Source organism: Pholcus phalangioides, unplaced genomic scaffold, assembly GCF_987345545.1.
Source record: "Pholcus phalangioides strain wild (caught in Gottingen) unplaced genomic scaffold, Ppha-v1.0 ptg000021l_1, whole genome shotgun sequence".
Taxonomy (NCBI): domain Eukaryota; kingdom Metazoa; phylum Arthropoda; class Arachnida; order Araneae; family Pholcidae; genus Pholcus; species Pholcus phalangioides.
In genome coordinates this window covers 14,691,890-14,719,289 of record NW_028301614.1, presented here as the reverse complement: position 1 = coordinate 14,719,289, position 27,400 = coordinate 14,691,890, and the positions used below count along the sequence as shown (strand labels likewise).

The 27,400-nt window shown below is 39.4% G+C and overlaps 1 protein-coding gene, 1 long non-coding RNA gene and 1 pseudogene across 2 annotated transcripts in view; 2 read left to right on the top strand and 1 right to left on the bottom strand.

Annotated features, from left to right (window-relative positions):
- LOC149070685 (adenosine receptor A2b-like) overlaps window positions 1-2,384 on the bottom strand; it is a 186,197-nt gene extending 183,813 nt beyond the window's left edge. Inside the window, exon 1 of the mRNA XM_089249153.1 lies at window positions 2,294-2,384. The gene's annotated coding sequence lies outside the window, so the exon portion shown is untranslated. The remainder of the gene's footprint in view (window positions 1-2,293) is intronic.
- The window catches only part of LOC149070682 (uncharacterized), an 87,391-nt gene that overhangs the window by 16,882 nt on the left and 43,109 nt on the right, over window positions 1-27,400 (top strand). The window lies entirely within an intron of this gene.
- Window positions 12,096-12,214, top strand: LOC149070684 (5S ribosomal RNA; annotated as a pseudogene).

Below are 27,400 nucleotides of genomic sequence, written 5' to 3'. Positions count from 1 at the left end.
AAGTGAAAAAAGTATGACGCCAAGGACACTTCCTTGAGGAACTCCACTTGTGACGTCTGTCCAACCAGAGAATTCCCCGTTCACCATAACTGGTTGCAACCTATGTCTTAACCACGATTCTATCCAATTCAGCAAGTTGCACCCTATTCCAATCTCGTGTTGTCGTTAATCTCAAAATTAAAAAGTAATACTATATTATGGTTTGTAATATTGCAAACGTTCAGTGAAGTTATAAAGAGTTATTTAAAAAAATAAAACTCGGTGACGATCCTAAAAGAACATCACTGTTAATACAAGAAAAGATGTCAAAAATGAATTACAATAGGTTTCTGAAAAAATTGGGGTAGACTTTCATAGATACGGTCGCAAGTTTTGACGTGGATACGCCGTTCTTTGTGGCTTGAATCACGTAGTAGGTAATGAAATTGAATTTAGTAATTAATGAAATTTTTATCATTGGATTTTTCTTTAGAATAGCTACAAACGATACCAATCTCGTCTATCTGTGTTGCAGACTTTCCGAACAGTAAAAAACTGTTTCGTCACGAATGTGGGCCGTGAGTTTGGTGCCCAGTCCGGAAGAAGTATCAAAATCGGAGTGATATCATTGGATTTGTCTCAAAAATATCTATCAGATGACACCATTGGTTTTTAATTGCATTGCGGACTTCCCGCAAATGAAATTCTTCTTAATGAAATTTTCATTACGAATGCAGGATGTGATCCTGGTGCCCAGACGAGAAGAGGTATTGAAACCGATGAATATCATTGAATTTGTCTTAACGAGATCTACTACAGAAATCAAAAACACTGATAGATTCTGAATACTTCCTGAAAAAATTTCGCTATTTAACTTTTTGAGGTTGCATCCAGTATTATCAGATGATTTAAAAGACGTATTCACGTCAAAAATATAAAAGGGAACCAACATAATGAAAATCCCCTCTATAGTGACAGAGACTGATGTTCTCTTGTTGAAGCACTAGATTGACGAGACATCCTGTTAATGGCTCATGGTCTAACCCAGTGCTTCTCAAAGTGGGCGATTGAACGGATTAGGGAGGCAGTAGAAGCTTCAGATGCAGCATTAGATCCTATTGTTTGTCTTAGCAAGAAGGAGGATTCCCCCCCCCCCAAAAAAAATGGTTGAGATGGGACGAACGAGGAATTAATATTCTTATCTATTTCTTCGAAAACTTACTTTAAAAAAATTTCCCCTACACCCGATTTCATAAAAACATATCTAGCGAATCAAATCTGTCATTTGATTCGGTCAATCCTGCAATTAAGGATTACAGAAAGGTCTCGGCGAATACACTAATAAAAATGCATTCATCTTGAAAAAACGACGTCTATCGATGTTCAAGATTCTACAGATGCAGTAAAGTTCAATTGCTATCTTATTCAAATCTGTCTTCAACGGCTCCTTCATTAAAACCTCCTTATTTCACGTGTTTTTTTTTGGGGGGGAATAAAGCATGACGAGCATTTGTGAGCATAATAATTAATGATGTAAGAAATTTTCGATATAATGAAGGAGATATACTGCTAATAATATTTATTTAATAAAATTCATTGTTTATGCAATCATATATCAGTATAGATAACGATTGATATCTCATTATTACTCATTAAATTTTCATGAAAATTTTTTTTCATAATTTCCCGGATATGATCATAATTATATCTATATTATGATGTTACTATCAATTTTCCCATATGTATATCCGTATGTATTAATACTAATTATGTATTCCGAGAATTGATAATATCCAATTTTAAAACGCATCTCGTTCAGAAACGGCATAAAAATGATTAAGTTATTAAAAGATTTTTAAATTAGTAATATTAGTAATTTTTCTGTGAAACTGAAAAAAAAAAAATCACATAGTTTATTTTTTTTTAAGTATAAATAACTTTAGAAAAGTTATTTATACTTAAAAGTTAGAAAAGTTGAGTTTTTAGAAAATTCCAGTTCCTGAGAAATTTATTCATTTCCCATGTATCGCTCTCGAACTAATTCTATCTCATTCAATGGTCGATTGCAACATTATTTTTTCATGTGATAGCTAATGTATAATATGTGTCTGTTGTGTATGGTATATTTCCAGAAAACTTTCAAAAACAATCACAGTAAAAAAAGTGAATTTCGAATGCATAAAATTCAGCAACAGTTGTATAGCCTGCATTTGAGCATTCGTGACAAATTAAGAGCAATGATAAAGAGGAAAAAGACTTTCAACAGGTAAAGAAACGCGTCGTTAGTCTATGAATGAGAACAAAAGTTACTCACGTTAATGGCCGATCAAGAATAATATTTCTCTTGCGCCTTCTCCTTTACTCCCTGTTTTACAGATTTTCCTTCTCGAAACACTAAAACTCGCAATTTGAAGAGTATATCATGGCCACTCTCTTCACGACAAGATCAGGACAAGAAGCAATTTTTTTTTATTTCGGGAAAACTTTTCTTGGAATATTGATGGAGGAGAGAAAAGAACTCGAAAGTTTTTGTTGTCGTTGTTGTTTCCCAAAAGGGGTGGCGGGAAAAAGTCGAAAACAAAAGAAAAACAGAAGGATAAGGGTCCTTGTTTATTCGAAGAGTTCTTTCGTATACAACGGATGGACCGACCGAACCCCCGCCAGAGCGGCCAAATCCCGACTTTTGCAGGAGCAAGGCGAACCTGGTTCTGGCAACAGGCGGGGAGGAGTTGCCTGGGATAGGTCGCCCAGGAAGCGTTGCCATGGTTACAGGGAACCACGCTCCTGCGGACCACCGCCATTGCCACCACAACCCTACCTTTTCCCAATTACACTTCTTTCGCTTTATTTTTCATGTTGAAGAACGAAAATTCTCTTTTCTTTCATATAAATTGATTATCTTCTCTTCTTTATTATTCCTTACGTGTTATCGTTATTTTCTGCTTTTCTGTAGAAATTATTTGACAGAATTATCTCTCTCGTTACTGTCCATTTAAGCTGCCATAAATTGGATCGAAGAATAATCAACAAACACCTTGGGATATTTTTGGAAATGCTTAAGGACAACATGACGATGAGAAATACGTTTGCAATACTATTCTCAATAGGTCTCCACGTTTGGAAATCTATACTGGAGATGCGTATACACAGATTGCTCAAGCAAATTAATTGCGAGATACGTGATTATTATGTGAAGTCATCGATGTCTTTCTTGCCACGATTCATATGTAAAAGAAAAAAACTTTGTCCGTATCTGTTTCCATAATAGTATAGTGCATTTGGGTAATATGGAGTACCAGGTTTTCTCTGCCTTCATGTATGGTCTCCAAATGGAACAGTGGTAAACAACTTCAAAATGCCCACCTTGTTGATATAGACTCTATAGACACTGACTCTATGATATAGAGTCAGTGTCGTGGTCGACTGTCACCATCATCGCGACTGCTATAGAAGAACATTCGCTTTTCCACTTCCTGAAATTTACTTCGGCAAGTATACAAAAGTGTTTATTAAATACTGGAAACAAGCCCAATAATTTGAAACCAGTGCAATGTACATCACAAGTGTTTTATTTTATTGTGCAATGCTCATTTTTAGTTAGTGATTCTCTCTCCGGTTGGATGGAACGTTATTTTTGTCACTGATGGTGTGTCGGGTCTCGGGCAATATGGAATACTATAAATGTTATTTGAGTTTGGCCTGGATATCTCTTCAAGATGAAAAGTTTTGTAAGATAGAAAAGGAAATTTCTTGAATTAATGGGCTCTGTTCTCCACTTTGACTGTTTAGAGGCAGAATAGGAGAAGTTTGCATTTGTGGCTCTCTTATAAAAAGACTATGATACTACCACATCAACAACTACAAAAGCAAACGATGAAATTTTAATTTTTCACTGTCATAGACTTGTTAAATCTTGTTTTGATCGATTCGAAATGGTTTTCTTCATTTAAGTAAACGAAACATTCCACCACCAGTCTCTTAGCTTACCAGCTTACTTGGCGGTGTTCCAAACCGTGTATCGGAAAGGGGTATGCAAACGCACAATTAGTTTTATGTGAACCTCAATCTCATGGTGTAAATATAAGCTAGCTACTTGAAAAGAAGGAACTTATTACATTAGAGTACGCATGCGAGTTACACAATTTTTATTATACGAGGTTTGTTCAAAAAGTATCCGACCATAATTTTTCGTACATAAACTACTAGAGTTAGGGAGGTTTGGTTTGGTGCACGTATGTTGGTAATACTAATGCGCATGCTTGAATTTGTTCCAGTCTTCAGAAGCTGCCAGTCACCGGCAGACCGATGAGTGAGGAAGTGTAAGTGAGCGCTGCGTATAGCATTTTAATTTTTGACAAAATGGCAGGAAAAACTTGAATAGCGCTACTGAATTAAGCGTGATAGAGCTGCCAATTGCAACGTAGATTCTGTTTATAGTACCCCTTGATGATTTTTGTGCCTTACGGTACGCATATGATGATTGTACGATGCCATACGGTGTGTGCGTGCGCGCGTGTATGTGTGTGTGTTCATTATTCATTCATTACACTTCACTTACTATGAGTTGAGAAAAACTCATAATTAAAAAAATTGATTGCAGATGGCAGCACTACACATAACAAGCATTACACAGAAACAAACTTCACGGGAGGTTCACTATACATACACACACATTCCAACATGTACCAATTCGTTAGAAGTTCCGCAGAGCAATATGGACGAGGTGCATGCCTGGTTTAGTAGTAGTAGTCAAAGTGAAATGAACGGATCTAATGCTAATGCTCGCCTCGTCTGTAACGGGTGCATTAGGGAAAAAAAGTGTGGCATAAAATGACAATTTTTAAAAATAGAAAAATAATGCTTTCATATGAAAATTGTGTAGAATAAAAAGAAATTGTTTTTTGGAAGCATAATGTAAAAAACACACGATTATACACTATCTAAAAATAAATATTTGGACACCTATGCAAATGACGATATCTGCGGTCCTGAGATATGTCACGTCCTCCGCCGGTATATATCGTGTAGGAAACAACATCGGCATTAGTCGCATGCAAGATGCCGCGCAGTTCGGAGCTCTCTGATTTCGAGAGGTATAATTATCGGGTATCACAAAAATGACCGATCCTTAATGGACATATCTAGCGAGCTGAAGTACCCAAAATCCACAGTGGCCTATTTGATTAAGAAGTGGAAGGTGAGCTGTGATTGTCGGAATTTGCCCCGAGTCGGCAGACCAACGAAACTGGGAGATAGAGACCGACGGGTGCTGTCCAGAGAAATTCGGAAGAACCGCACCCAACCGATGGCCCTCATCCGCGAGCAGTTTCAACAGGCATCCGGGAGTATTGTTTCAATGAATACCATCCGTAAGGAAGCACATCTGATTGGTTTTCATGGTCGTGCTGCTGCCCATAAGCCTTTGATCACAAAGTCCAACCGCGTTGCTCGGTTAATGTGGTGCAAAGCACATCGAAATTGGACCGTAGATCAGTGGGAAACGGGTTCTTTGGAGCGACGAATCAAGGTTCACCCTCTACCGTTCGGATAGCAGGGTCTGGGTCTGGCGTCTGCCTGGAGAACGTCTCCTGCCAGAATGCATTGTGCCAACAGTCAAGTTCGGCGGAGGTGGAATTATGGTCTGGGGGTGTTTCTCCTGGTATGGACTGGGACCCTTGGTCCCCATTCATGGTAAGCTCAACGCCGATGCCTACTGCACTATTTTGGATGACAATGTGCTTCCTACGTTGTGGCAGTTTTACGGGGTGGACCCCTGTTACTTCCAGGACGACAATGCCAGCTGTCATACTGCGAGGTTATCCGAAGCTTGGTATGGTGCCAATGGGGTTCATCGAATGGACTGGCCTGCCCAGAGCCCAGACCTGAACCCTATCGAGAACCTCTGGGACTAGTTGGATCGTTGAATTAAGGGGTGCCCTACCCGTCCAAAATCGGTGAAGGAACTGACATGTCTTCTCCAAGCCGAGTGGAAGAAAATACCACTAGCCGTCACACAAGGACTTGTGGAAAGTATGCCCCGGAGGGTTCACGCTGTAATTGCCTCTCGTGGAGGCTCTACCAACTATTGATTTTGAATAAAGTTAGTTTTTCTTTTCTATCACAGGTGTCCAAATACTTATTGGTAGATAGTGTAAAATATTCGGGAGTTTTAAGGTAAAAAAAAAAGAAAGCAAATCAAGTATAGGTCAATCCCCATAGGTCACAAAGTGTGTGTGTTCATTTCGATCCTTTTTGTTTATATTGTACCGTGTTTTTATGTTCACTGTGTTTTTAGTTTTTATGTCTGATTGTGTGTGTATTTGAAATAAAATAAAAAAAGTTTGTCCCAAAATCATAATCTTGTTAAGGGGCTTAGACGAGTAAAATAATTACTGCTGTGATATGTTCAAGCATTTTCCTGAATTCGAAGAAATATAATCTTTCGTATAATTCTCTGATTTAATTGCGTGAAACACTCTATTTTGATTGTTATTCTAATTTATTTTCTCTACCTAAGTCACATGGCCCATTAGTAAGAATAAGTTCACGCAAACCATATTCAGGTTCACCGATTCTTTCCATTCTCACTGTTATTTTAAATTTTCATAGATTTACGGACTCGTTTTTATTTATTCTAACATTTATGGAAGACTAGCTGATACCCGGCGACGTTGCCCGCCTCGTAAAAAACGTATATACGTATAGCTTATTCATTATTTCTTAATCAAAAAAATTTCTGCATCAAGTAAGAAAAAATTACTTTTATTTTTAAATATTTTAATTAAAAACTTCAGGCAATCGCTTATGAATACGCAATATTTTTTGTTTTCCCATCTGGTGTGTACATGTACAAATTTTTGGGATTGCCAACACGCGAACAGGCGACGAAAAGCTGTTCGTTCGTGTGAAAAACAGGGCTCAAGTAGGTTGATACCTGAAACTGCTAACGACTGGCCTTGCGCTTTGTTGATTGCCATGTTTGTTGATGCAAAAACTAAACGAACCGGGAACTGTAATCGCTTTGAAGTGAATGGCATTTCTTCAGTGATAATTGGGATACGTGGAATGAAGACGTCTTCTCCTTTGGCACATCCAGTTAGGATCGTTGCTTCGATGATGTAATTGTGCAATTTCTTCGCGTAGAGTCTGGTGCCATTGCAGAGTCTCGGTGTCTCCAAATTTCTTGAAAGCATTATAGGTGCTCCGACTTCGAGGGTCAAGTTGTATTGTGGCACACCCGGAATATCCAGAGTTCAGAAATTCTGCAAGATACGGAACTATCTGTGCTGTGTCTGTGACAGTGTCAACCGATTTGTAAGATGTGGTCTCCCGGAATAATTTTTTGGATTTTTTCGTTGATCTTGTTCACACTGTCATTTTTCGGTGCCAGAATCTCTCTCTCGCAAAGCCACACATGGTTTCGGTGCTTTTGTTGAATGTTTGGGAAGACTGTCTGCAAGTTCTTGAACTGAGTGTAACAACTGGCAAAATCCAAATCCATTTGGGAACGTAATCAGTCCCGTGCTTGGATCTATGGGAATTTTTCCATCGCCAAGTTTGACCAAGTTTGATGTGAAAATGATAGCACTGCTGAGTAATTTTGCAGTTGAAACTCGTATGTTGGTGGATAATAATATTTTTTTAATTTCGTGTCAGAGTGTTGATGATTTGAGGCTGATTTGAGTTCAACAGCTGGCGTTGAACAGTTTTATTCTCAGTTTTGTCGTCGTAGTTGTTGTTCTCTGTTGTTAGTGACGTCATACGTCCAGCTTGTGCAGCGAATATAATTCAAACGCCTTTTAAGCATTTTTTAAATTGAAACTATATCTCTACGATGGGTGGTTGATGAGATAAAGGCCGCATTAGCACTTACAGAACACCCTGTATATAGGGGGCCGTTCAAGTATTACGTAAGAAAATTTTTAGCCATTTTTGACCCCCTCCCTCCCTCCCTCCCTTGCCAGCAAAAATAAGCAAAACTCTAACCACCTCCCCCTTGTCAGAAAGATTTCGTCATCACTGCCCCTACCTCCTAACGCATATTGGTAGGATCAGAAACGTACGCGGGAGGGAGCATAGGGAGTTCGTGTGCTTCCCCCCCCCCCCAGACGAAAAAAAATATTTTTTTAAAAAATTAAAATTTCGAAAATTCCTTTATATGTTATTATAATCGATTTCTGTTAATTTCAATGCTATTTGAAGGGTAAGAACTCAAAATTTCTCTTTAAGAATTTGATTGCGACTCACCCTTTAAGCCATACATGGTAAACCCTTGACACGCAGACCAAATGTGGCCCTGAAGGTTATCTGATGTGAATTTCCCCCTCAAACCTAATTTTGTTAAAATGAACTACGCGGTACATTTACAAATCGCTTAAATGACCCGTGGCACAATTCCAGAGCATTTAAGTGGCCCGTGGCACGTTTAGAGATCCCTTGAGTGACATGTGGCACGTTTAGAGATCCCTTGAGTGGCATGTGGCACAGTTTTAGAGCACTTAAGTGGCCCCAGTGCGGTTCTACATCACTCAATTTACCCGCGGAACATTCCCAGATTACTTAAGTGATTCGTGGCATAATTACGGATCACTTGAGTGATGCGTGGCACAGTTTCACAGAGCACTTAAGTGGCCCCAGTGTGGTTCTACATCACTAAATTTACCCGCGATATATATATATATCTGGCGCTTCCCGGGTTTTCTTCAATTACTGGTAGGATTGGAAAAGAGTGACAAACCGTTATAAAGGCATAAACTGTTATAATGGCAGAATTAAAAAAGGTGTGACAAACCATTATAAAGGCATATATAAACATCTGAAACGCATTGTTGGAAACCACGGTAACCAAAGTAAAAGTTCCGAAAGTGATTGTTGAGGCCCCAAATCTATTGTTGCCCGACAGTTTTTCGCCCAATTCGGGCATTTGCCTAGCTCTGACGAATTTTTAAAGTAGCCTACGGTTCAATCCCGGACCTGTTTGGTATATATGCAAAATCTGGCGACGATCGGTCTAAAACTGTAGATTTGTATAAAGAGCATATACTTTCACATTGATATATAAGACTAGTTGATACCCGGCGACGTTGCCCGCCTCGTAAAAAATTTATATATGTATAGCGTATTAATTATTCCTTAATCAAAAAATTTTCTGCATCACACAGCTAAGAAAAAAAAATACTTTTTTGTTTTTAAATATTTTAATTAAAAACTTGAGGCAATCGCTTGTGGATACACAATATTTTTTGTTTTCCCATCTGGTGTGAATATGCAAACATTTTTGGGATTGCCAACACGCGAACAGGTGACGAAAAGCTGTTCGTTCGTGTGAAATACAGGGCTCAAGCAGGTTGATACCTGCCACTGTAAACGACTGGCCTTGCGCTTTGTTGATTGTCATGGCAAAAGTTAAACGAATCGGGAACTGTAATCGCTTTAAAGTGAATGGCATTTCTTCAGTGATAATTGGGATAGGGGCCACTCAAGTATTACGTAAGCAGATTTTCAGCCATTTTTGACCCCCTTCCCCCCCCCCGTCAGCAAAAGTCAGCAAAACACTGACCCCCCCCCCTTCCCCCCATCAGCAAAATTTCGTCAGCAGCTTAGAATATTTCATATCTTCGAAAAGGGGTGGTTGATGACGTAAGCAACCTTCAAACCCATCCCCCCCCCCGTCATCAAAAGTCAGCAAATCCAAAACCCCCTCCCAAGTAATACTTGAATGACCCCATACGTGGAATGAAGACGTCTTTTCCTTTGGCAAATCGTTAGAATCGGTGCTTCGATGATGTAATTGTGCAAGTTCTTCACGCATAGTCTGCTGCCATTGCAAAGTCTCAATGTCTCCAAATTTCTTAAAAGCATTATAGGTGTTCCGACTTTGAGGGTCAAATTATGTGGTGGCACAACCGGAATATCCAAAGAGTTCAGAAATTCTGCAGGATACAGAACCGTCTGCTCTGTGTCTGTGACAGTGTCAACCGATTTGTAAGATGTGGAGTCTCCCGGAATAATTTTTAGGATTTTTTCGTTGATCTTGTTGACGCTGTCATTTTTCGGTGCCAGAATCACTCTCTCACAGAGCCACTCATGGTTTCGGTTATTTTGTTCAATGTTTGGGAAGACTTTGTCTGCTAGTTCTTGAACTGAGTTTAACAATTGGCAAAATCCATTTGGGAACGTAATGAGTCCAGTGCTTGGGTCTCTACGGGAATTCTTCCATTGCCAAGTTTGATCAACTGACGTGAAAATGATCGCAGTGCTGAGTCATTTTGCAGTTGAACTCGCATGTTAGTGGATAATGATAATTTTTTAACTTCGTGCCAGGGCGTTGATAACTTGAGGCAAGCATTGAGTTCATCAGTTGGCGTTGAACATTTTTATTCCCAATTTTGTCGTCGTAGTTGTTGTCCTCTGTTGTTAGTGACGCCACATGTCCAGCGAATATTATTCAAACGCCTTTTAAGCATTTTTTAAATTGAAACTATACCTTTACGATGGGCGGTTGATGAGATAAAGGCCACATTAGCACTTACAGGATACCCTGTATATAGGCTAGCAGAAATACCCGGCGCTCTTCCCGGGTTTTCTTCAATTACTGGGAGGATTCGAAAATGTACAAACCGTTATAAAGGAATAAACTGTTATAGTAACAGAATTAAAAGTTTGACAAACCATTGTAAAGGCATATATACACGTCTGAAACGCATTGTTGGAAACCACGGTAACCAAAGTAAACGTTCCGAAAGTAATTGTTGAGGCCCAAAATCCATTGTTGCCCGACAGTTTTTCGCCCATTTCGGGCATTTGCCCAGCTCTGACGAACTTTTAAAGTAGCCTACGGTTCAATCCCGGACCTTTTTGGTATATATGCAAAATCTGGCGACGATCGGTCTAAAACTGTAGATTTGTATAAAGAACATACATACATACATACTTTCACATTTATATATAAGATTTACTTTTTTTTACAGTATTCCCCTATGTAAGCCGGCATGCCGCTAAACTCGAGGAACACCAGATTTGTGAATGTTGGGGTCTGATCCGTTTTTTGGCATGCCGGGAAAAGCGAGATTTGATAAGGATCACATTATGCATTCAGCCAAATCAATGGATTTTTATAATAGATATTTGAGAATTTTCCAAAATCTGTGATTCGAATTTCCCGGCATGCTGGCTAATGCGGGGTATACGGTATAAAAAGGATGAAGTTTTTCTCATATATTTCAGAATTTTTATATTTTTTGCCAGTAAGCATATAAAGGAGTATTTTTTCACTGCCATTCTCTTGCATTGGTACGTGATGGGTGCAGTTCTGTCAAACTGTCACGTTACGTTCAACACGTGATTTCTATAGACAGTTGCGTAACTATTTTTTGGATTATATTCGATGTATAATATACAGTATATCCATCCTCACTTTCAAAAAAAAAAGAAAGGAAAACGGAAGATGGAATTTTTGTTTGTTTCTTACATAAACAATTTCCCTGTCAATATTTGGACAGAATCGCAATTTTTTTTTCTGTTGTTTTTATTTTCGGAGAATATTTGAATTTCCAGACTTGGCCAATATATATTTCCCTCGATAAAATGAAACTGGAACTAACCATCGTATTCTGATACTAGATACGTACATACTCGTACTAGTATATACTACTTCGCACGTGATTCATGCACCACATATATACACATAGATAGAAATTGTATGTCGAAGTGAATATTGATCGCGTGAAATTTATTCTCACAGCCAGAAAAATAACGAAAAAAAATAGGGCTGAGATTTTCATTTCACCCTCGGCTGTCATTTCTTGAAGTGTTGCTACAAAAACAAAAAGAAAGAATAATTCAAATTCCATGCATGAATACATACATTCATAAAGCATATACTACTACGTATCGGGTGTGTTTGGAATCATAATGGCATAATTTTTTATTCAGACACCAAAAAAAAATGGAATTTTGCCGATGGCAGAGTCTTTAGTGATTTTTTTCGTGAAACACATCTGAAAAATCAAAATAAATTTTCAAATCACCGTGTTTTGAAAGCATCTATCGGATAGCAATTCATTGCAACATTGTTCATAGGCCTACTGTAAAGAAGTCAAATAGGGGAATATATCGCCAACTGTCATCTCATGCTGAAAACACCGGTTCTCGTCCGATCACCGAAGTTAAGCAACATCGGGCGCGGTTAGTACTTGGGAGGGTGACCACCTGGGAACACCGCGTGCTGTTGTCATCACTTTTATGGCGATAGACCTGAGTTATGCTCGGATTCGAAAAGAAAGAAAGAAATAGGGGAATATGTAGAGCCCTGTATAAACTGAAGAGCCAAAAAAACTGGTACAGGCATGCGTATGCAAATAAAGAGATATGGAACCAATCAGGGTACGGCGCTGGGGTCGGCAACGCCTATATAACACAACAAGTGTCTGGCCTAATTGTTAGATCGGTTACTGCTGCTACAGTGGCAGGTTATCGAGATTTAATTGAGTTTGAACGTGGTGTTATAGTCGGCGCACGAGAGATGGGACATAGCATCTCCGAGGTTTGGGTTTTCACGTACGACCATTTCACGAGTGTACCATTGAATATCGGGAATTCGGTTAAAAATTAAATCTACGACATCGCTGCGGCCGGAAAAAGATCATGCAAGAACGGGACCAACGACGACTGACGAGAATCATTAGACGTGACAGACGTGCAACCCTTCCGCAAATTGCTGCAGATTTCAATGTTGGGCCATCAACAAGTGTCAGTGTGCGAACCATTCAACGAAACATAATCGATATGGGCTTTCGGAGCCGAAGGCCCACTCGTGTACCCTTGATGACTGCACGACACAAAGCTTCACGCCTCGCCTGGGGCCCGACAACACCGACATTGGACTGTTGAGGACTGGAAACACATTGCCTGGTCTGACGAGTCTCGGTTCCAATTGCTTCGAGCTGATGGACGTGTACGGGTATAGAGACAACCTCATGAATCCATGGACCCTACATGTCAACAGGGGACTGTTCAAGCTGGTGGAGGCTCTGTGATATGGGGCGTGTGCAGTTGGCGTGATATGGGACCCCTGATACGTCTGGATACGACTCTGACAGGTGACAGGTACGTAAGGATCCTGTCTGATCTCCTGCACCCATTCATGTCCATTGTACATTCCGACGGACTTGGACAATTTCAGCAGGACAATGCGACACCCCACACGTTCAGAATTGCTACAAAGTGGCTCCAGGAACACTCTTCTGACTTTAGACACTTCCGCTGGCCACCTAAATCCCCAGACATGAACATTATTGAACATATCTGGGATGCCTCGCAACGTGCTGTTCAGAAGAGGTCTCCACCCCCTCTTACTCCTACGGATTTATGGACAGCCCTGCAGGATTCATGGTGCCAATTACCTCCAGCGCTACTTCAGACATTAGTCGAGTCCATGCCACGTCGTGTTGCGGTACTTCTGCGTGCTCGCGGGGGCCCTACAGGATATTAGGCAGGTGTACCAGTTTTTTTGGCTCTTCAGTGTATATGCAGATTGTTTCATGATACAAACATTATTTAGGGTGACAGAACGCAGCTAGACTTAGCACAAATCACCCAATAATGCAGAGGAAGGAGTTCTCGAAACGAAGCCCTAGAGGTTGGTACTTGTCGTCATTCAATGATATCGCAACTGATTTCTGTAGCAAATACGGCAATTGCTTGAAATTGTGGCCGCTAACAGTAATGTTGGCTTCACACCGTCATACTTTGGGGAAAACACCAGGTTCGTCTCGTATGGTGCCAGCACCTAGAGAAATTCTGGCAACAATGTCTGCATCTCTATCGGAATCTGCGCTGGGACTGTCATCGTAGGGTACGAACACATAGTGCATGCTGGTTTCCGATTCTGCAAGTCGGCTCGTTGCTGATTGGTTAAAAATTTGAAATTCAGATATTTTAATTAATCCGTAACGACGCCGACTCACAGAATCGGAAACCAGTGTGCACTATGATCGTACCCGTAGAGAAAAGGTTCTTCATATGACCCAGAAGTAGAAGTCGGGACATGAGAAATCAAGTGCGGCCCCTTCAGCAGAGTTGCTAAGGGGATGCTGTTGCTAGGGGATATGCTGTAAGATTCTCGTATACGGCAAGCGTCTTATTGGAAAGTACTCTTGGGCATACATTCTTTGGACTTCTTCCTATGAATTCCCGTCTGCAACCCCGTGCGGTACGGGAATCTTATCAATCCTCACGGAATTCGTATCCGTCTTCTTCTGATTTGTATACGCATTCATCTCGTCGGTAATCAACAACATTTCTTTTATTGCGTTCGTCGGAACCGTCATTATACGGAAAAGACATGAAATATCCCCAAACGGTTCAACGGTACCCTGAAGTGCTATAACGACAGCTCTTTTAATAATATTTTCAATTTAGTCTTATACCCAAAACCTTGAAGCTCTTCAGTGTATTATATAACAATGTATGAATGTTTGGATACCCACTTCCCTCTCCAACAGAATATATAAAATCTGGCCTGGGGGGTGCAAAAGTGGTAAAGACGTCTGTCCCAGCAGTTTCTTTTCGCACCAGACCTCGCATCTAATAAGGACGGTCTTAGTCTACTGCAGTGGTTCTCAACCGGGGGCCCTAGGATATTCCGGGGGGCCACGGATGAAAATCTTGCAAAAGGGGAGCCACGGCTACTGATACGGGGGCCACGAAGAAATTTGTGACATTAAATTTTTTTAGTCAGAGTGACTAAAAAATTTAATTTCAAACAAAGTGCATAGAATATCTTTTTTGTAATTTTCCCCCATTCAAGTAACATTAACATGAGGAAGAAGGAAATAAAAAAAAAGTGGTTCATATAATTTCGGTGGTTTTACGACTTGGGGGTGACAGTAGGCCCTGACACAAACTATAGAAGAGGTTTAAGCAAAATGGAATAACTGTAAAGACAGAAAATTGTGTGTGTTCAGACTTTTCATTCAAAGAGGGCTGCCATGAAGAAAACAGACAAAGCTTTGTTGACCATTTATTGGCATTCTTTTGAGTGCTGGTAGTAAATGTACTCCCCAGCGCGACCCAACCCGCAAGGGTAAAAGGCTTATATCCCGGGAGGGACAGAGCCTGGGTTGTGTCTGGTCTGTCGGTAGTAAATGTAATCCAAGAAGTAGATGGGTGAAAAATGAAAGCTTGTAAAAAACCCATCGTTTTCATGCAATTACAGACGGATAGCCATCTAGTTTAGCACAAAGCTATCTTCTGCCATCACTGAGTGGTCTGATGGGGAATATATTTATAAAAATCGAATAGAGAATGATTGCTCTCTGGGGTATTTTTTTATGAATATTGAAATGGGGTACCAATCTATTGCCTCTGCTGAAAAGAAATAAAGTCGAATTCAGTTATAACGAACTCCAAGAGATCAAATCATACATGGGGAAAAATACCCGCGAAATTTAAAATTTTTTAAAACTACATTGCTGTGATAATGTATTGGGACAAGGACGGCTTAAGCGAGGGTGCAAGGGGTGCGGCGCACCCGGGCGGCAGCGTAGACTTTACTTAAGACAACAAAATTTAACACAGTAAAAATTCACGACATCACGCTTTAGGGTGATGCCGACTTTAGTAGAGTCCTACTATACCTCAACAACGGAAACGTTGAGAAAATAGACAAGGCCTCTGATTGTAATACCAGAAACAAGAATGGAAGCTATCTTGGCGGCTCGAGACTAAATCTGTACCCGTGTGGGACTTATTTTTTGCACCTCCTACCTATTGCTCCCTCCATAGCCCCTACCTCATGCGTCAGGGAATCTTTCGTAGGGTCCATGCCCGATTTTCCACGGGGCCCCTTCTACAGTTAATTTATAGAGTGAAAAAAGAAAAGTTATGAGGATTTTGTCCCGGGCCTCAAGCTGTAGCCCTGTCAGTCCTACCCTTAGAAGGTGTCATGCCCCTCCCTCACAATTTATCCGAAAAATTCCTAACAAAACATTTTTTCGGCCCTTCATTTCCGATTTTGCGCCCCACCCCAGAGCCGACAGTTTGGTTTTTTTTGGCAAATTGAATTTTTTTTTTACCCATTCACCCCGGATTTAGCAAGCGGTGCCCCGTGTGGCCGCAATGGGTCGCGTGGCCAAGCGCCACCCCTGTAGTCTATTACAAGGGCCGTATTGGTTCCCTCACCCATGGCCCCCACAAGAGCCCGGGATAATTCTCATAAATTTTTGGCTTTTTCAGGCTATAAATTAACTATAGAAGGGGCCGTGAGAAATCTGACTGGGAGGGGGCCTGCGAAAGATCCCAGCCTAGGGGCCCATACTCTCACTCAAAATTTGATCCACAATAGTCAAATGAAGGCAAAGGAAAATTTTGGTTTTTCACTTGTCCGGCCCCTGGAATACCAGAAACACCTTTGAAAATTTTTTCTTAATAAAAATTACCCCGTTAAATATCATCTTCACAAAAATAAGTGCTCTTTCAAGGATTAAGTTATCTGGCATTTATTAAGAATGGTAAAATGATTCTAGAACAAAAAATTTTCTACTTCGAAAGCGGGACGTATGGTCACGCACATTTTACATGGTAAACAATTATGTGCGGCTTTCTTCTGAAAAAAAATCAGGTTTATCTCGAGGTGCCCTTCACCGAATCCCTATCAGCCTCCTGGCAGGGTCACCAGTAGGGGCGGCACATGAGGCTTCGCACCCGGGCGACAGGTAAGCTCCAGCCGCCCCTGTATTGGGACTTCCTTCAAGATTGACACCACATCTTTAAATTGGTAACCTCCAAACATTGACACCACTTTTTTTTTTAATCCATACTGTAATGCTTCCTTTTAACTGCCCTACTACTGGCCTGCTGCATCCTAAATAATTTCAATGCAATTTTCCTATCCTGCAAGAACAATGTTGTGGACATTAGAAAAAAAATTCTAAAAAGGCATATGACTACATTTAAAGCAATTTAAATCCGTTTATTAGAGACTCATTGCATCTGCTGATTTCTAAAAAAAGTGCAATAAATTCTCACGTAAGTCTTCACTTTGAAATGTCCATAACCCGCTCAATGCGTCTCTTTGTATCTGTCAACCTAAAATTTATGGTTTTTAGTGTTGATAATACGCATGCAAAACCAATTCAGCGACGCGTTTTCACAATATGCAAAAACTGCTTGGATTTGATAGTTGGAAATGATGTCTAAATGCCAAAGATTTGGAGTTCGAATCAAAATAAAAATGTCAAATAATTGAAATTGTGCTTCGTATAAATGAAATATTTTCACGTTTCTAAGTGCAATATTCACCGAGATAAGCGAATTCAAAAACTTGAAGAAATTTGGGAAAAAACCGCATTAGGTAAAATGGTTTCCCCTCATTTAATGCTGTTTTTTCTCCAACTTTCTTCGAATATCTCAGTGAAAATTTGAACTTAGACACGTTGATTTTTTTTGTCGGAGACCAGGAAACAACTTTCCAATTGGGTTTTGGGGCACAGAGTGTCCGCATAAAAAGTTAACATTTTTATTTTAATAACTCTGTAACCCCTGGCAACATGAATCAAATATCTGAGTACTACACATTATTCGGGTACTTTTTCCAACTGGAAGTATGCCTCTAAGACCAATGGTTCGCCAGTAAAATGCCATATGCCCCGTTACCTATGCGCCCTGCATATGAAATATAGTATGGACTGTTATGTGAAATATTGTGTTGTGTTTAAGCCAACACGCATGTTGCTTCGTTCGCCTGCGAGAGAGCGGTCACATTATGAACCAAACAGCCACTTGAAGGTAGCTTGTCATCAAATGAAATGTCAGATTTTCACCGTATCGAAATTGAAGTCAACAAACTGATAATTTTCGCATTTGAAAATCTGATTATTTATATTTTCCAATGGTCTTGAAATCCTGATAATGAATCATTATTATGTTCACACGAACAGTTTTGTCACTGCGTACGATTTCTCTGGAATGAATGGTTCAAACAAATATTTAAAAAAATTTTCACACGCATTTTAGTTTTTTTTTTAAATTCATAGTAGGGCATGAACCTATTTCGTGCGCAGAGTTTACATTGATTAAAAATATTTTTTTTTAATTGGACTGACACAACACATAAAACATACAAATCAAACTGAGAAAAACACAAAACAATGAACTTCACAAAAAGTAACATTACGATGATACAGACCCTTTGTGTGACCCCAAGGGATTTATTCTATTTTTACTGTATTCTATTATGTTTGTTTTGCTTTTTCGTTATTTTCATAAATTAAAAATTAAATTAATCAAATTAAATTCAAAAATATTTATACTTCAGACAATTTTTGAATAACTATCTTCTAATGGGAAAACGGGGGTGGGGGAAAAAGGAAGGGGGAGTAGAAAATTATTCATGTTCGCAAGGGGGCCACAGGAATGAGAAATGGTTGAAAGGGGGCCATGGACAAAAAACGTTTGAGAACCACTGGTCTAGTGCATAGTTTCCCAACCTTTACGTCCCATCGTCCCCTTCTTCAGAAATTTTTTTCTTCCATCGCCCCCCAACGCAATCTAATCCATAGGATCGTATGTTAAACCGGTAGCTTCTACCGCCCCCTATGAGGCGTTAACGCTCACTTTGGGAATCACTGGTCTAGTGGATATTTAAGGTTGAATTTGCGATAAATGAACCACGCTATGCAAAAAGGATTTGGTATTAATATTTGGTGCATTCCGAACTGAAAATATGTGCTCAGATTAAAATGCAGATTTTTCGAAATTGGAACAGTCAAATGTTTTCTTTGCGTAGATCTTTGGTCGGTCTCCTTACCTTCCATATTTATGTCGTTGGAAATCAATCTACTGATCACGCTAGAATTATCTCCATTTCAATCTCGGAGATTCCGAAAACTTTTAATTAAATTTCTTCTTCCTTTTTTGAATAAAACGTCGTCTTGAAATTTCTTGAAATTCATGATTTTTCCTGGATTTGGCAAGAACAAGAAAATGGGAAATTACTCCTTCGGAATTTATTTTTCACTGAAATGCTGAATCTTTACATCAATTATCGTGACATTTGCTGTCCCAAGGAGATTGTCGAATGTCTGGCGCTTTAGTTTTATAGATATGAAATTTTGGCATTGAATACGGCGTTTTTTCTTCTAATCTTCGATCAAACTGATAATATTGAAAACTGAAAGTTGTTAACGCTGAAAACTACATTTCATCATCGGAATGTTACAATATGAAATGTTCGAAGTCAAACTCGCTCATTCTCAATCAACATTGGCAAAGATAAAACCCCCTAGATCACTAGTTTCTTTAGGCAACGAACCTTTTTCCTTGCAGTTCGTGTACACTGAACGGGACCGTATATGGACAGTCACGTTGCCTTTGTAGCGTAGTGGTCTAGCACGCGCAACCAACAAGTGAAGGGTCGTAGATTTTATTCCCCTCGCAGAGACAGTTGAATATTATTTCCTGAATTCATCTTCACATCTGCCATCAGTCGCAACCTTTGTAAGAATAGCGTATCATCTTCGGATAAAAACTTTTCCAGTTCATATCCCTATCGAAACATTTCACTGCAATTTTACACGAAAAGTGAGTTGCATCAGAATATTTTGCTTGTCCGTGTACATAGCGTAGAATGTCCCGTATTCGTAAAGTAAGGCCATCTATCTTTCTTGGAAACCGGAAGGCAGAAATTTTCAGTTAGTAAATATGCAGTAATTGCATTTTTTAATTTCCTTGGAATTATGTGAAACGATAAAATTGGGGAACATGTATATCTGCAGTTTTTTGCCTTGATGCAATATCTCAAAACAATTAGAGGAGCACATGGTTTTAACAAAATTACGCAAAGATGTATACCGATAAGTAACATAAAATGAATCATCCATAATTTAAAGCCTAGCAGGAAACGGAAAAAGAAAACTTCATATGCAAATCAAAGTTCATGATGTCAAAAACCAGGAAAAGGAGATAAGGGCAGAAATCGGGATGTTGCAGAAACGTCTGTTTTACTGCCGTAACTGTGAAATTCGATTGCGCAGTATTTTTTTTTTTGAGACAAGGTGACTTGAGGATGTCTCAACAACGTGATTTTCCAGAATCCATGGCATGGCGTGTTATAGGCAGACTGGAATCCGGGCAAACACAACGTAGTGTCGCGGACGCTGTTGGAGTCGCCAGAAGTGTTGTTGCAAGGCTGTGGAATCGATTCCAAGAAACAGGAAATGTTAGACGTCGACCAGGGCAAGGTCGGCCACGCGCCACTACAGCAACTGATGACCGGTATATACGGTTAACAGCCCGTCGAAACAGAACAGAGAATGCTACGCAGCTGCAAAGACGGTTGCTCTTGGCAACAGGACGAAGGGTGTCCAGCCAAACAGTACGCTTCATGAGGGAGGGCTCTATGCACGTAGGCCAATGGTCTGCATTCCGTTGACCCCACGCCACCGTGCGGCCCGAAGAAGATGGGCTGCTGAACATCGAGATTGGGAGCAACATGATTGGAGCCAAGTGCTGTTTACAGACGAGTCCCGATTCAGTCTGGAGTGTGACACCCGACGTGTTCTGGTATGGAGGGACAGGGACACTCGAAATAACCCCGCATTCGTTCGTGAAAGGTCACAATACAGACGAGCTGGTTGGATGGTATGGGGTGGAATCAGCATAGGCGGACGTACGGACCTGCATATCATTCGGAATGGCACTTTGACGGCCCGAAGGTATGCAGACGAGATACTGCGACCTCATGTCATCCCTTACGCTGGAGCCATTGGAGATTCCTTTGTTTTCCAGGATGATAATGCCCGACCGCATAGAGCTCGTCTGGTGGAAAACATGCTTGAAGCTGAAACAATACAGCGTATGGAATGGCCAGCGTGCTCTCCTGACTTGAATCCTGACGACGCATTGCTGCGCGACCAAGGCCGCCTGTTACTGTCCGAGACTTGCAGATTGCACTTCTTGAGGAGTGGAACAGTATTCCCCAAAGTCTGATAGATAACCTCATCGCATCCATGGCAAACAGGTGTGCAACAGTCTTAGCTGTTCGAGGAGACCACACGCCCTATTAAAACTCATGCATCATGTCTAAACAGTACTTTTTTTTATCGTTTACATGTAACCAAATTGTTGCCCTAAATCATCTTTTCATGTTTTTTCCATATTTTCAAGGAATTAAAGCTTAATTCCAAATTTTTTTACGGCTTTTTTCTGTATTGCGCATTGATATACGTGTACTATCCATTGTATGCCAATACGTGGCTGTCTCGCACGGTTTTCTTCCCTTTTTTGCTTGCTCCCCTAATTGTTTTGAGCAGTGTACATGTCTGGTCTGGTAATAATTTCCCCTGGTATAATAAAAGTATGCATTTTAAATTCCTGATTAACGGTCTCCTCTATTTTGCGGTTGAATTTTTTTGTCCCGTCGGTGCCCACAAAGAGAAGTTTACTATAGTGTATCCAAAATTCGCTGCAACCTGGATAAACTGTTCGGCTGGAGTGGCCTGAATTAGATTCAGAGAAAATTTCCAAATCTGTAGCGAAGTTCGTTAACACATGGCACTGCAGTCTGGAAACATAAAATATGTTATTTTCGAAATCCTGGGTGAGATATTTACACGGGTTTCTGCTAATTTGTGTTAACACACTATCATGTTGTTTCTGCAAATGATGGATATTGGAGAATATCGTATTTTATTTTTTCACACTACAGTGCCATTTGTTGCAAAATTTTGCAATTAATTTTTGAATTCTGTCTCACTGAGTATTTACTGGTTTCTTAACGTCACGCATCAAATGATGCTTTTCCATCACTTTCTTTTTTTTTTTATTCACTTTTCAAATATCCCCCGTCAATTTATTGGACACCCTGTACATTTGCATTGTGAAAGTGATGCTATCCATGGATTGAAACAGACATGATTGTTTCAGCTGAAAACAATGAATCATATGTGCATGACGAAGAGGATGCGGATCAAAAATATATAGTTATATGATACTAATCTCACCAAAACTCTTTATCGCTGTTTTAGAAAAAGTATTCAGAAAACTGATTGGGATGAGAAAGGAATTAAAATAAATGGAGAATTTTTCTCAACCATTTGTGTTTTGCAGACGGCATTGTTGTTGTTATCAGAAGTAATCCAGATGAACTACAAGAAATGATACAAGAACAATGATTCAGGTGGGCTTGAAAATGAATCTGCAAAAGACTAAAGTTATATTCAACCCGTTTGCGTTAAACAGGAAAATCTTACTCAACAACACAGAGATAGAAGAAGTCCGCAAGTTATCAAACCCATTTGCTGACCAATAAGATGATAAATCCGATGAATATTTTATATTTCACAATAGGATTCTCATTTCGTTTTGTTTTTTTTTTTTAATATCCTGTGTATATAATATGGCAAGTGCAAGGTAACAGATGAGATGGCATGGGGTCCCCATGCTTTGCTTTTAAAATATACTTTCATCCTAATATGTGTACATTCTCCGTCTTCACGATACCCCGAAACTTTTCTCCAACTCCCAATCCCATCTCGTCTGTAATCACCACAAAATTTGTTAATCGCGATAGTTGTCCGGGGAAAATGTTTGTAAATTTTTTTTCTTCTTTTTTTTGGCACAAAATAGTGTTCCAGACTCTGCCACGAAGCTGGGCTGCAAAAGATCTCGGCAACGGGATAAGTCCAGTGGCAAAGTTCTGGCATTCATTCATTCAGAGATAGAAGAAGTGGAAAGCTATGCATACCTGGGTCAATAAATTACCATGGACAACGAAACCATTAATGAAATAAACAGAAAGATCAGGATTGGATGGAGCACTTTTGGCAAAAACTGTAATTCTGAAGATTCACATGCCATTATGTCTAAATTAAAGGTGTTTAACCAGTGTGTGCTACCAGCACTGAGTAATGGAGCTGAAACCTGGACACTCACATGCAAGATGATACAGAGGCTACAGGCAACACAAAGGAGCTACACTTTGGACGTCACGTGATTAAATTCGCATACAAATCGACTAATTAATTTCAAATACAAATACAACGCCACAACAGGCAAAATGCCCAACGAGATGGCTGAGAAAAAGATGCCCATAAGAATATGGATGTCATATATTTCAAAAATACAGCAACCCAATTAAAAATGCAATTAACAAAAATTATGCACAATATATACACATGATAAAATATTACATTTATTGTTGTGGTTATCATTAACTAACCCGAATTCCCGACTACGTGGTATGGGAGTAAAAAAAACCTGACCTAAGCCTATCGTAAACTTCCCAGACCCCACCCCCCTCCTATTTAGATGAATCCCAACGAAGCCACCTATCGGTAAATGCGGGAAGCTCCAAGAACGTGACCCTAAGTGAGGAGCAAATGTCCTTCAAGCTTAAATTGAATTGGTGGATCTTATTCCTACACCCCCCTACTACCCCTTGGCAGCACTGTAATCACTACCACATCTGAACCCCCTTCCCTAGCGGAAAATAGTAAATCCCGGTACTCTGACAGAGACTCATTAATATTCGCTTCTACCTGATTCGTTCCCGCCTTCAGAATCCCCTACAAGGTCAACTTTCGGAGATGAAAAACGTCTCGAACGTTGCTAATCTTCCCTCCAGGAAGACAACAGTGCTCGAAAACCCGAAATTCCCCACACCATCTGTTCCCTAACCAGAGAATCGTCGATGATTAAATCCCTATCACTGTCCTCCCCTTTACCTCATCCACGACCATGCAGTCACCTTCTAAACTGTCATTGTTCGTGGGGATTTCTTCTTCATCAACAGGTGGCTCGACGACAAGTGGCCCCGCTATAACCGGGATCTCTAGAACTCTTTAACATTTTCCCGTAACGCTTCGACCTCGAGTTCCAACCTTGCCCTATCCAAACATCCCTTACACTTGAAACTATCAGCTACTATCCCCTTAGATCAGGGAAACCTCCCGTCGCAAGCTCTACACAACACTATTCGAGGTCGAGGCATACTAGCAGTATTGCTAAAACCAGATAATAAAACTTAAAAAATAGGACAATGAGAAACGTTAACAGGAATTTAAAATACATTACAATGCGAAATATACGTAAAAGATTGTACAAAAAAAAAAGTAAAATAAAATGCTCAACATTAAATCACGAAGAAGAAATATATATATTCATTACATATACGTCAGCTTACACCAACCGAAAACTTTGATTTCTTATCTGTGTTAGTTGATTTTGATTATATGCATATACAACTAGCATAAACATACGTATCTTCAGGTATCTCAAGAAAAATGTAGGGTGTTCAAAAATCGGTTGTTTCAAAATAGGTTGTTCAGCTTCGTGGCAGAGTCTGGAACACTATTTTGTGCCAAAAAAAAGAAGAAAAAAAATTTACAAAACATTTTCCCCGGACAACTATCGCGATTAACAAATTTTGTGGTGATTACAGACGAGATGGGATTGGGAGTTGGAGAAAAGTTTCGGGGTTTCGTGAAGACGGAGAATGTACACATATTAGGATGAAAGTATATTTTAAAAGCAAAGCATGGGGACCCCATGCCATCTCATCTGTTACCTTGCACTTGCCATATTATATACACAGGATATTAAAAAAAAAAAAACGAAATGAGAATCCTATTGTGAAATATAAAATATTCATCGGATTTATCATCTTATTGGTCAGCAAATGGGTTTGATAACTTGCGGACTTCTTCTATCTCTGTGTTGTTGAGTAAGATTTTCCTGTTTAACGCAAACGGGTTGAATATAACTTTAGTCTTTTGCAGATTCATTTTCAAGCTCACCTGAATCATTGTTCTTGTATCATTTCTTGTAGTTCATCTGGATTACTTCTGATAACAACAACAATGCCGTCTGCAAAACACAAATGGTTGAGAAAAATTCTCCATTTATTTTAATTCCTTTCTCATTCCAATCAGTTTTCTGAATACTTTTTCTAAAACAGCGATAAAGAGTTTTGGTGAGATTGGTATCATATAACTATATATTTTTGATCCGGATCCTCTTCGTCATGCACATATGATTCATTGTTTTCAGCTGAAACAATCATGTCTGTTTCAATCCATGGATAGCATCACTTTCACAATGCAAATGTACAGGGTGTCCAATAAATTGACGGGGGGATATTTGAAAAGTGAATAAAAAAAAACAGAAAGTGATGGAAAAGTACCATTTGATGCGTGACAGTAGAGGAAAAACTTATTTGGCTGTATTGAAGGATTTTTGTGTTTTTATTTTAGCGAATTATTATCATTTCTGGCACTAAAACGGGAATGACAAAATTTACTGTAATTATTCATGTTATTATTGTGTAAGCATAATTGACGCCATTTGTACATTTCAGTGGAGATTGAATATATACAATTCATATATATTATTAAATACTAATATAAGGCAGCATTCGAGTACGCCTCTATGCGGTCGTGTAAGCATCGTGATGGACTCACATCGTGAGGATCTGGATTAGATCCCTACAGGCGACGCTTTAGTGAGTAACTAGAGCGCGAATGTGAGCCAATGTCCCATTCAATAGAGCTTCAACATAATGCTTAAAAACACGAAAGTTCAGGCATCTGTCACTTTTTATTGTCATGTAAATTTCCGTTGTATGATTGAATTTTAAATTTAACGCCTTTTTTAGCATACAACTGCAAGCAAATCTTTTACCCTTAAAAGAACTGTCCCTCATTTTATGAGAAAACAAAGCCCCGTTCATATGTGCAAATATTGCGGTAGCATTGAGTGTTCTAGCACCCGCTTGGCGACTTTCTTCCTTCGTAAGGAAAATGGGGAGTAGTCATTGGTGAAATTTCTCTTGAAGCGGGTTTTAAACCCACTTTTTCTATTACCCATATGAATGGGGCTCAAATGTAGTATGGTTTTTTTTTCGGTGTATATGGAAACACGGTTAATTTTTGTTCGGAAATCGCGTATTTTGTGAGCTGTATCGTCGAAAAATAGTCCTAACGGGTCTTCGCGATCAGATCTATGCTGTCTGCTGGCCTGTTACCGCGTCTTTTTTATTTCTTTCTCCTGCAAGGTAAGTCTCTTTGCGTCTTTTTTGACATGGCCAAATACTGTGCTGTGGTAAGAGCAGTAAAAGATGACGAGTTTACAGAATTATGTAATAATGCAACAGCAATAACTTATTGCTGTTGCTAATAGTATATTGAGAGAGAGACAGTTCAAAAATACTTCAATAATTGACAAAACATTGGCAAGAAGCTGCTAGCAATCTAAAAAAAGGAGGAACATGATCGTGTACTGGCAGCTCTTATGGCAGATATGAATAATGATTTTGAAAATTATTTGGTACGTGATAAGTCAGATGTTTCTTGTTACCAAATTTTTAAACAAGCGGTTAAACTATGTAATGCTGCAAATGACTCACCCTGTCAATATATTATGGCTAAAACGCTACGCAAAGAAGTAACAATTGATTCTTGTAATAGTACAAATAACCGGGGTGTCTCGCCAATTGGTTGGTAAAAGGCTGAGAAGCCATAGGAAAAGGACTAAGAAAAAGTCAGAAAATGACTCTTTTACTGCTCTTAATGGTGATAAGTGTAAACAGAATGTTAAGAAATGTTAAGGAAAATGATTGTAAGAAAAAATTATTCGAGTCTAATGTTATGTTGAATAAAAAAATGTTATGTTAAAAAAAAGTGTCCTAATGAAAACAATCTCTGATAGATAATAATGAAAACAAATCTAACATGTGTAATAGTATTGTATATGAGGGAAGTAACTTAAATGACAATGTGTAGCAGGTGCGAGAACTGGTAACTATACAGCTCCCACAGAATGTGGTTTTGATAATTATGTTTCAGTAAACAGTATGCAGAACTATCTGAAAAAAAAGTATTTATCAACAGTCCATTTTTAGGGAAAAGGTAATAAGTGGTTAAGTGCAAATAATCTTGGTATTTCAGGTGATCTGAATTCTAGGTTAATATATAACGTAAATAGCGCTGATAATAATTCTGCTGCAAATCAGTCAGGGGTTTCAGAAGTCTGCAACAATATTTGGATGACTCAAACTATGGGGAATAATACATATATTGACATGGTATCTAATTAGTGATTTTAATGTGAGTTACATAAATTTGAGTCCTATGGTGAGCAATAATGTATTATTTATTCAGGGATGGGAACTCTGCGCCAATTGCGCCGCACTGCGCCAAAATTAACATCTTGCGCCATCCTGCTCCAATAGTGTATTTTCGAATTTTTCTGCGCGAAATAGCCAAAATAGCAAATTTTGCTTCAGTATACTCGGAATTTCGGAAAGGACGCCAAAAATTTTTTGTTCCTGCTTACCGCGGAATGATTCTTTCCGAGAAGAGCGTGTTTTATTCCACTGTACTTAAACTATCGCCTTATTTAAACTGTCGGCCCCTCCATCGCGAAA